Here is a 7,716-nt window from a genome sequence, read left to right on the forward strand (position 1 = left end):
TGCATGGCTGTTAGACTGACTGCACATAGGGGTACTATACTGGCATTGATGCGCTATAATCTTGATTTTCTCCGCGTGACTGGGTTTCAAGACCTGTCCTTTTGCCAGCTTGTTGGCCGATCACAAGCTTCCGAACAAGGTAATAGTTTGTGCAGAAACTTCCGGTAAGGTACCGTTAGGCCGCGATATACGAAGTTCGTGTCGCGGCGCTTGCAGGCATTGTTTAGACTGACTGCACATAGGGGTACTATACTGGCATTGATGCGCTATATCTTGAATTTTCTCCGCAAGTACTGGGTTTCAAGACCTGTCCTTTTGCCAGCTTGTTGGCCTGATCACAAGCTTCCGAACAAGGTATAGTTTGTGCAGAACTTCCCAGGTTAAGGTACCGTTAGGCCGCGATATACGAAGTTCGTGTCGCGGGCGCTTGCAGGCATGGCTGTTAGACTGACTGCACATAGGGGTACTATACTGGCATTGATGCGCTATATCTTGAATTTTCTCCGCAAGTACTGGGTTTCAAGACCTGTCCTTTTGCCAGCTTGTTGGCCTGATCACAAGCTTCCGAACAAGGTATAGTTTGTGCAGAACTTCCCAGGTTAAGGTACCGTTAGGCCGCGATATACGAAGTTCGTGTCGCGGGCGCTTGCAGGCATGGCTGTTAGACTGACTGCACATAGGGGTACTATACTGGCATTGATGCGCTATATCTTGAATTTTCTCCGCAAGTACTGGGTTTCAAGACCTGTCCTTTTGCCAGCTTGTTGGCCTGATCACAAGCTTCCGAACAAGGTATAGTTTGTGCAGAACTTCCCAGGTTAAGGTACCGTTAGGCCGCGATATACGAAGTTCGTGTCGCGGGCGCTTGCAGGCATGGCTGTTAGACTGACTGCACATAGGGGTTCTACTGGCATTGATGCGCTATATCTTGAATTTTCTCCGCAAGTACTGGGTTTCAAGACCTGTCCTTTTGCCAGCTTGTTGGCCTGATCACAAGCTTCCGAACAAGGTATAGTTTGTGCAGAACTTCCCAGGTTAAGGTACCGTTAGGCCGCGATATACGAAGTTCGTGTCGCGGGCGCTTGCAGGCATGGCTGTTAGACTGACTGCACATAGGGGTACTACTGGCATTGATGCGCTATATCTTGAATTTTCTCCGCAAGTACTGGGTTTCAAGACCTGTCCTTTTGCCAGCTTGTTGGCCTGATCACAAGCTTCCGAACAAGGTATAGTTTGTGCAGAACTTCCCAGGTTAAGGTACCGTTAGGCCGCGATATACGAAGTTCGTGTCGCGGGCGCTTGCAGGCATGGCTGTTAGACTGACTGCACATAGGGGTTCTACTGGCATTGATGCGCTATATCTTGAATTTTCTCCGCAAGTACTGGGTTTCAAGACCTGTCCTTTTGCCAGCTTGTTGGCCTGATCACAAGCTTCCGAACAAGGTATAGTTTGTGCAGAACTTCCCAGGTTAAGGTACCGTTAGGCCGCGATATACGAAGTTCGTGTCGCGGGCGCTTGCAGGCATGGCTGTTAGACTGACTGCACATAGGGGTTTCTACTGGCATTGATGCGCTATATCTTGAATTTTCTCCGCAAGTACTGGGTTTCAAGACCTGTCCTTTTGCCAGCTTGTTGGCCTGATCACAAGCTTCCGAACAAGGTATAGTTTGTGCAGAACTTCCCAGGTTAAGGTACCGTTAGGCCGCGATATACGAAGTTCGTGTCGCGGGCGCTTGCAGGCATGGCTGTTAGACTGACTGCACATAGGGGTACTATACTGGCATTGATGCGCTATATCTTGAATTTTCTCCGCAAGTACTGGGTTTCAAGACCTGTCCTTTTGCCAGCTTGTTGGCCTGATCACAAGCTTCCGAACAAGGTATAGTTTGTGCAGAACTTCCCAGGTTAAGGTACCGTTAGGCCGCGATATACGAAGTTCGTGTCGCGGGCGCTTGCAGGCATGGCTGTTAGACTGACTGCACATAGGGGTACTACTGGCATTGATGCGCTATATCTTGAATTTTCTCCGCAAGTACTGGGTTTCAAGACCTGTCCTTTTGCCAGCTTGTTGGCCTGATCACAAGCTTCCGAACAAGGTATAGTTTGTGCAGAACTTCCCAGGTTAAGGTACCGTTAGGCCGCGATATACGAAGTTCGTGTCGCGGGCGCTTGCAGGCATGGCTGTTAGACTGACTGCACATAGGGGTACTACTGGCATTGATGCGCTATATCTTGAATTTTCTCCGCAAGTACTGGGTTTCAAGACCTGTCCTTTTGCCAGCTTGTTGGCCTGATCACAAGCTTCCGAACAAGGTATAGTTTGTGCAGAACTTCCCAGGTTAAGGTACCGTTAGGCCGCGATATACGAAGTTCGTGTCGCGGGCGCTTGCAGGCATGGCTGTTAGACTGACTGCACATAGGGGTTCTACTGGCATTGATGCGCTATATCTTGAATTTTCTCCGCAAGTACTGGTTTCAAGACCTGTCCTTTTGCCAGCTTGTTGGCCTGATCACAAGCTTCCGAACAAGGTATAGTTTGTGCAGAACTTCCCAGGTTAAGGTACCGTTAGGCCGCGATATACGAAGTTCGTGTCGCGGGCGCTTGCAGGCATGGCTGTTAGACTGACTGCACATAGGGGTACTATACTGGCATTGATGCGCTATATCTTGAATTTTCTCCGCAAGTACTGGGTTTCAAGACCTGTCCTTTTGCCAGCTTGTTGGCCTGATCACAAGCTTCCGAACAAGGTATAGTTTGTGCAGAACTTCCCAGGTTAAGGTACCGTTAGGCCGCGATATACGAAGTTCGTGTCGCGGGCGCTTGCAGGCATGGCTGTTAGACTGACTGCACATAGGGGTACTACTGGCATTGATGCGCTATATCTTGAATTTTCTCCGCAAGTACTGGGTTTCAAGACCTGTCCTTTTGCCAGCTTGTTGGCCTGATCACAAGCTTCCGAACAAGGTATAGTTTGTGCAGAACTTCCCAGGTTAAGGTACCGTTAGGCCGCGATATACGAAGTTCGTGTCGCGGGCGCTTGCAGGCATGGCTGTTAGACTGACTGCACATAGGGGTACTATACTGGCATTGATGCGCTATATCTTGAATTTTCTCCGCAAGTACTGGGTTTCAAGACCTGTCCTTTTGCCAGCTTGTTGGCCTGATCACAAGCTTCCGAACAAGGTATAGTTTGTGCAGAACTTCCCAGGTTAAGGTACCGTTAGGCCGCGATATACGAAGTTCGTGTCGCGGGCGCTTGCAGGCATGGCTGTTAGACTGACTGCACATAGGGGTTATACTGGCATTGATGCGCTATATCTTGAATTTTCTCCGCAAGTACTGGGTTTCAAGACCTGTCCTTTTGCCAGCTTGTTGGCCTGATCACAAGCTTCCGAACAAGGTATAGTTTGTGCAGAACTTCCCAGGTTAAGGTACCGTTAGGCCGCGATATACGAAGTTCGTGTCGCGGGCGCTTGCAGGCATGGCTGTTAGACTGACTGCACATAGGGGTATACTGGCATTGATGCGCTATATCTTGAATTTTCTCCGCAAGTACTGGGTTTCAAGACCTGTCCTTTTGCCAGCTTGTTGGCCTGATCACAAGCTTCCGAACAAGGTATAGTTTGTGCAGAACTTCCCAGGTTAAGGTACCGTTAGGCCGCGATATACGAAGTTCGTGTCGCGGGCGCTTGCAGGCATGGCTGTTAGACTGACTGCACATAGGGGTACTACTGGCATTGATGCGCTATATCTTGAATTTTCTCCGCAAGTACTGGGTTTCAAGACCTGTCCTTTTGCCAGCTTGTTGGCCTGATCACAAGCTTCCGAACAAGGTATAGTTTGTGCAGAACTTCCCAGGTTAAGGTACCGTTAGGCCGCGATATACGAAGTTCGTGTCGCGGGCGCTTGCAGGCATGGCTGTTAGACTGACTGCACATAGGGGTACTACTGGCATTGATGCGCTATATCTTGAATTTTCTCCGCAAGTACTGGGTTTCAAGACCTGTCCTTTTGCCAGCTTGTTGGCCTGATCACAAGCTTCCGAACAAGGTATAGTTTGTGCAGAACTTCCCAGGTTAAGGTACCGTTAGGCCGCGATATACGAAGTTCGTGTCGCGGGCGCTTGCAGGCATGGCTGTTAGACTGACTGCACATAGGGGTACTACTGGCATTGATGCGCTATATCTTGAATTTTCTCCGCAAGTACTGGGTTTCAAGACCTGTCCTTTTGCCAGCTTGTTGGCCTGATCACAAGCTTCCGAACAAGGTATAGTTTGTGCAGAACTTCCCAGGTTAAGGTACCGTTAGGCCGCGATATACGAAGTTCGTGTCGCGGGCGCTTGCAGGCATGGCTGTTAGACTGACTGCACATAGGGGTTCTACTGGCATTGATGCGCTATATCTTGAATTTTCTCCGCAAGTACTGGGTTTCAAGACCTGTCCTTTTGCCAGCTTGTTGGCCTGATCACAAGCTTCCGAACAAGGTATAGTTTGTGCAGAACTTCCCAGGTTAAGGTACCGTTAGGCCGCGATATACGAAGTTCGTGTCGCGGGCGCTTGCAGGCATGGCTGTTAGACTGACTGCACATAGGGGTACTACTGGCATTGATGCGCTATATCTTGAATTTTCTCCGCAAGTACTGGGTTTCAAGACCTGTCCTTTTGCCAGCTTGTTGGCCTGATCACAAGCTTCCGAACAAGGTATAGTTTGTGCAGAACTTCCCAGGTTAAGGTACCGTTAGGCCGCGATATACGAAGTTCGTGTCGCGGGCGCTTGCAGGCATGGCTGTTAGACTGACTGCACATAGGGGTACTATACTGGCATTGATGCGCTATATCTTAAATTTTCTCCGCAAGTACTGGGTTTCAAGACCTGTCCTTTTGCCAGCTTGTTGGCCTGATCACAAGCTTCCGAACAAGGTATAGTTTGTGCAGAACTTCCCAGGTTAAGGTACCGTTAGGCCGCGATATACGAAGTTCGTGTCGCGGGCGCTTGCAGGCATGGCTGTTAGACTGACTGCACATAGGGGTACTACTGGCATTGATGCGCTATATCTTGAATTTTCTCCGCAAGTACTGGGTTTCAAGACCTGTCCTTTTGCCAGCTTGTTGGCCTGATCACAAGCTTCCGAACAAGGTATAGTTTGTGCAGAACTTCCCAGGTTAAGGTACCGTTAGGCCGCGATATACGAAGTTCGTGTCGCGGGCGCTTGCAGGCATGGCTGTTAGACTGACTGCACATAGGGGTACTACTGGCATTGATGCGCTATATCTTGAATTTTCTCCGCAAGTACTGGGTTTCAAGACCTGTCCTTTTGCCAGCTTGTTGGCCTGATCACAAGCTTCCGAACAAGGTATAGTTTGTGCAGAACTTCCCAGGTTAAGGTACCGTTAGGCCGCGATATACGAAGTTCGTGTCGCGGGCGCTTGCAGGCATGGCTGTTAGACTGACTGCACATAGGGGTACTACTGGCATTGATGCGCTATATCTTGAATTTTCTCCGCAAGTACTGGGTTTCAAGACCTGTCCTTTTGCCAGCTTGTTGGCCTGATCACAAGCTTCCGAACAAGGTATAGTTTGTGCAGAACTTCCCAGGTTAAGGTACCGTTAGGCCGCGATATACGAAGTTCGTGTCGCGGGCGCTTGCAGGCATGGCTGTTAGACTGACTGCACATAGGGGTACTATACTGGCATTGATGCGCTATATCTTGAATTTTCTCCGCAAGTACTGGGTTTCAAGACCTGTCCTTTTGCCAGCTTGTTGGCCTGATCACAAGCTTCCGAACAAGGTATAGTTTGTGCAGAACTTCCCAGGTTAAGGTACCGTTAGGCCGCGATATACGAAGTTCGTGTCGCGGGCGCTTGCAGGCATGGCTGTTAGACTGACTGCACATAGGGGTACTACTGGCATTGATGCGCTATATCTTGAATTTTCTCCGCAAGTACTGGGTTTCAAGACCTGTCCTTTTGCCAGCTTGTTGGCCTGATCACAAGCTTCCGAACAAGGTATAGTTTGTGCAGAACTTCCCAGGTTAAGGTACCGTTAGGCCGCGATATACGAAGTTCGTGTCGCGGGCGCTTGCAGGCATGGCTGTTAGACTGACTGCACATAGGGGTTCTACTGGCATTGATGCGCTATATCTTGAATTTTCTCCGCAAGTACTGGGTTTCAAGACCTGTCCTTTTGCCAGCTTGTTGGCCTGATCACAAGCTTCCGAACAAGGTATAGTTTGTGCAGAACTTCCCAGGTTAAGGTACCGTTAGGCCGCGATATACGAAGTTCGTGTCGCGGGCGCTTGCAGGCATGGCTGTTAGACTGACTGCACATAGGGGTACTACTGGCATTGATGCGCTATATCTTGAATTTTCTCCGCAAGTACTGGGTTTCAAGACCTGTCCTTTTGCCAGCTTGTTGGCCTGATCACAAGCTTCCGAACAAGGTATAGTTTGTGCAGAACTTCCCAGGTTAAGGTACCGTTAGGCCGCGATATACGAAGTTCGTGTCGCGGGCGCTTGCAGGCATGGCTGTTAGACTGACTGCACATAGGGGTACTACTGGCATTGATGCGCTATATCTTGAATTTTCTCCGCAAGTACTGGGTTTCAAGACCTGTCCTTTTGCCAGCTTGTTGGCCTGATCACAAGCTTCCGAACAAGGTATAGTTTGTGCAGAACTTCCCAGGTTAAGGTACCGTTAGGCCGCGATATACGAAGTTCGTGTCGCGGGCGCTTGCAGGCATGGCTGTTAGACTGACTGCACATAGGGGTACTACTGGCATTGATGCGCTATATCTTGAATTTTCTCCGCAAGTACTGGGTTTCAAGACCTGTCCTTTTGCCAGCTTGTTGGCCTGATCACAAGCTTCCGAACAAGGTATAGTTTGTGCAGAACTTCCCAGGTTAAGGTACCGTTAGGCCGCGATATACGAAGTTCGTGTCGCGGGCGCTTGCAGGCATGGCTGTTAGACTGACTGCACATAGGGGTACTACTGGCATTGATGCGCTATATCTTGAATTTTCTCCGCAAGTACTGGGTTTCAAGACCTGTCCTTTTGCCAGCTTGTTGGCCTGATCACAAGCTTCCGAACAAGGTATAGTTTGTGCAGAACTTCCCAGGTTAAGGTACCGTTAGGCCGCGATATACGAAGTTCGTGTCGCGGGCGCTTGCAGGCATGGCTGTTAGACTGACTGCACATAGGGGTACTACTGGCATTGATGCGCTATATCTTGAATTTTCTCCGCAAGTACTGGGTTTCAAGACCTGTCCTTTTGCCAGCTTGTTGGCCTGATCACAAGCTTCCGAACAAGGTATAGTTTGTGCAGAACTTCCCAGGTTAAGGTACCGTTAGGCCGCGATATACGAAGTTCGTGTCGCGGGCGCTTGCAGGCATGGCTGTTAGACTGACTGCACATAGGGGTACTATACTGGCATTGATGCGCTATATCTTGAATTTTCTCCGCAAGTACTGGGTTTCAAGACCTGTCCTTTTGCCAGCTTGTTGGCCTGATCACAAGCTTCCGAACAAGGTATAGTTTGTGCAGAACTTCCCAGGTTAAGGTACCGTTAGGCCGCGATATACGAAGTTCGTGTCGCGGGCGCTTGCAGGCATGGCTGTTAGACTGACTGCACATAGGGGTTACTACTGGCATTGATGCGCTATATCTTGAATTTTCTCCGCAAGTACTGGGTTTCAAGACCTGTCCTTTTGCCAG

The sequence above is a fragment of the Patiria miniata genome, unplaced genomic scaffold (assembly GCF_015706575.1).
Source record: "Patiria miniata isolate m_02_andy unplaced genomic scaffold, ASM1570657v1 HiC_scaffold_13, whole genome shotgun sequence".
NCBI lineage: Eukaryota > Metazoa > Echinodermata > Asteroidea > Valvatida > Asterinidae > Patiria > Patiria miniata.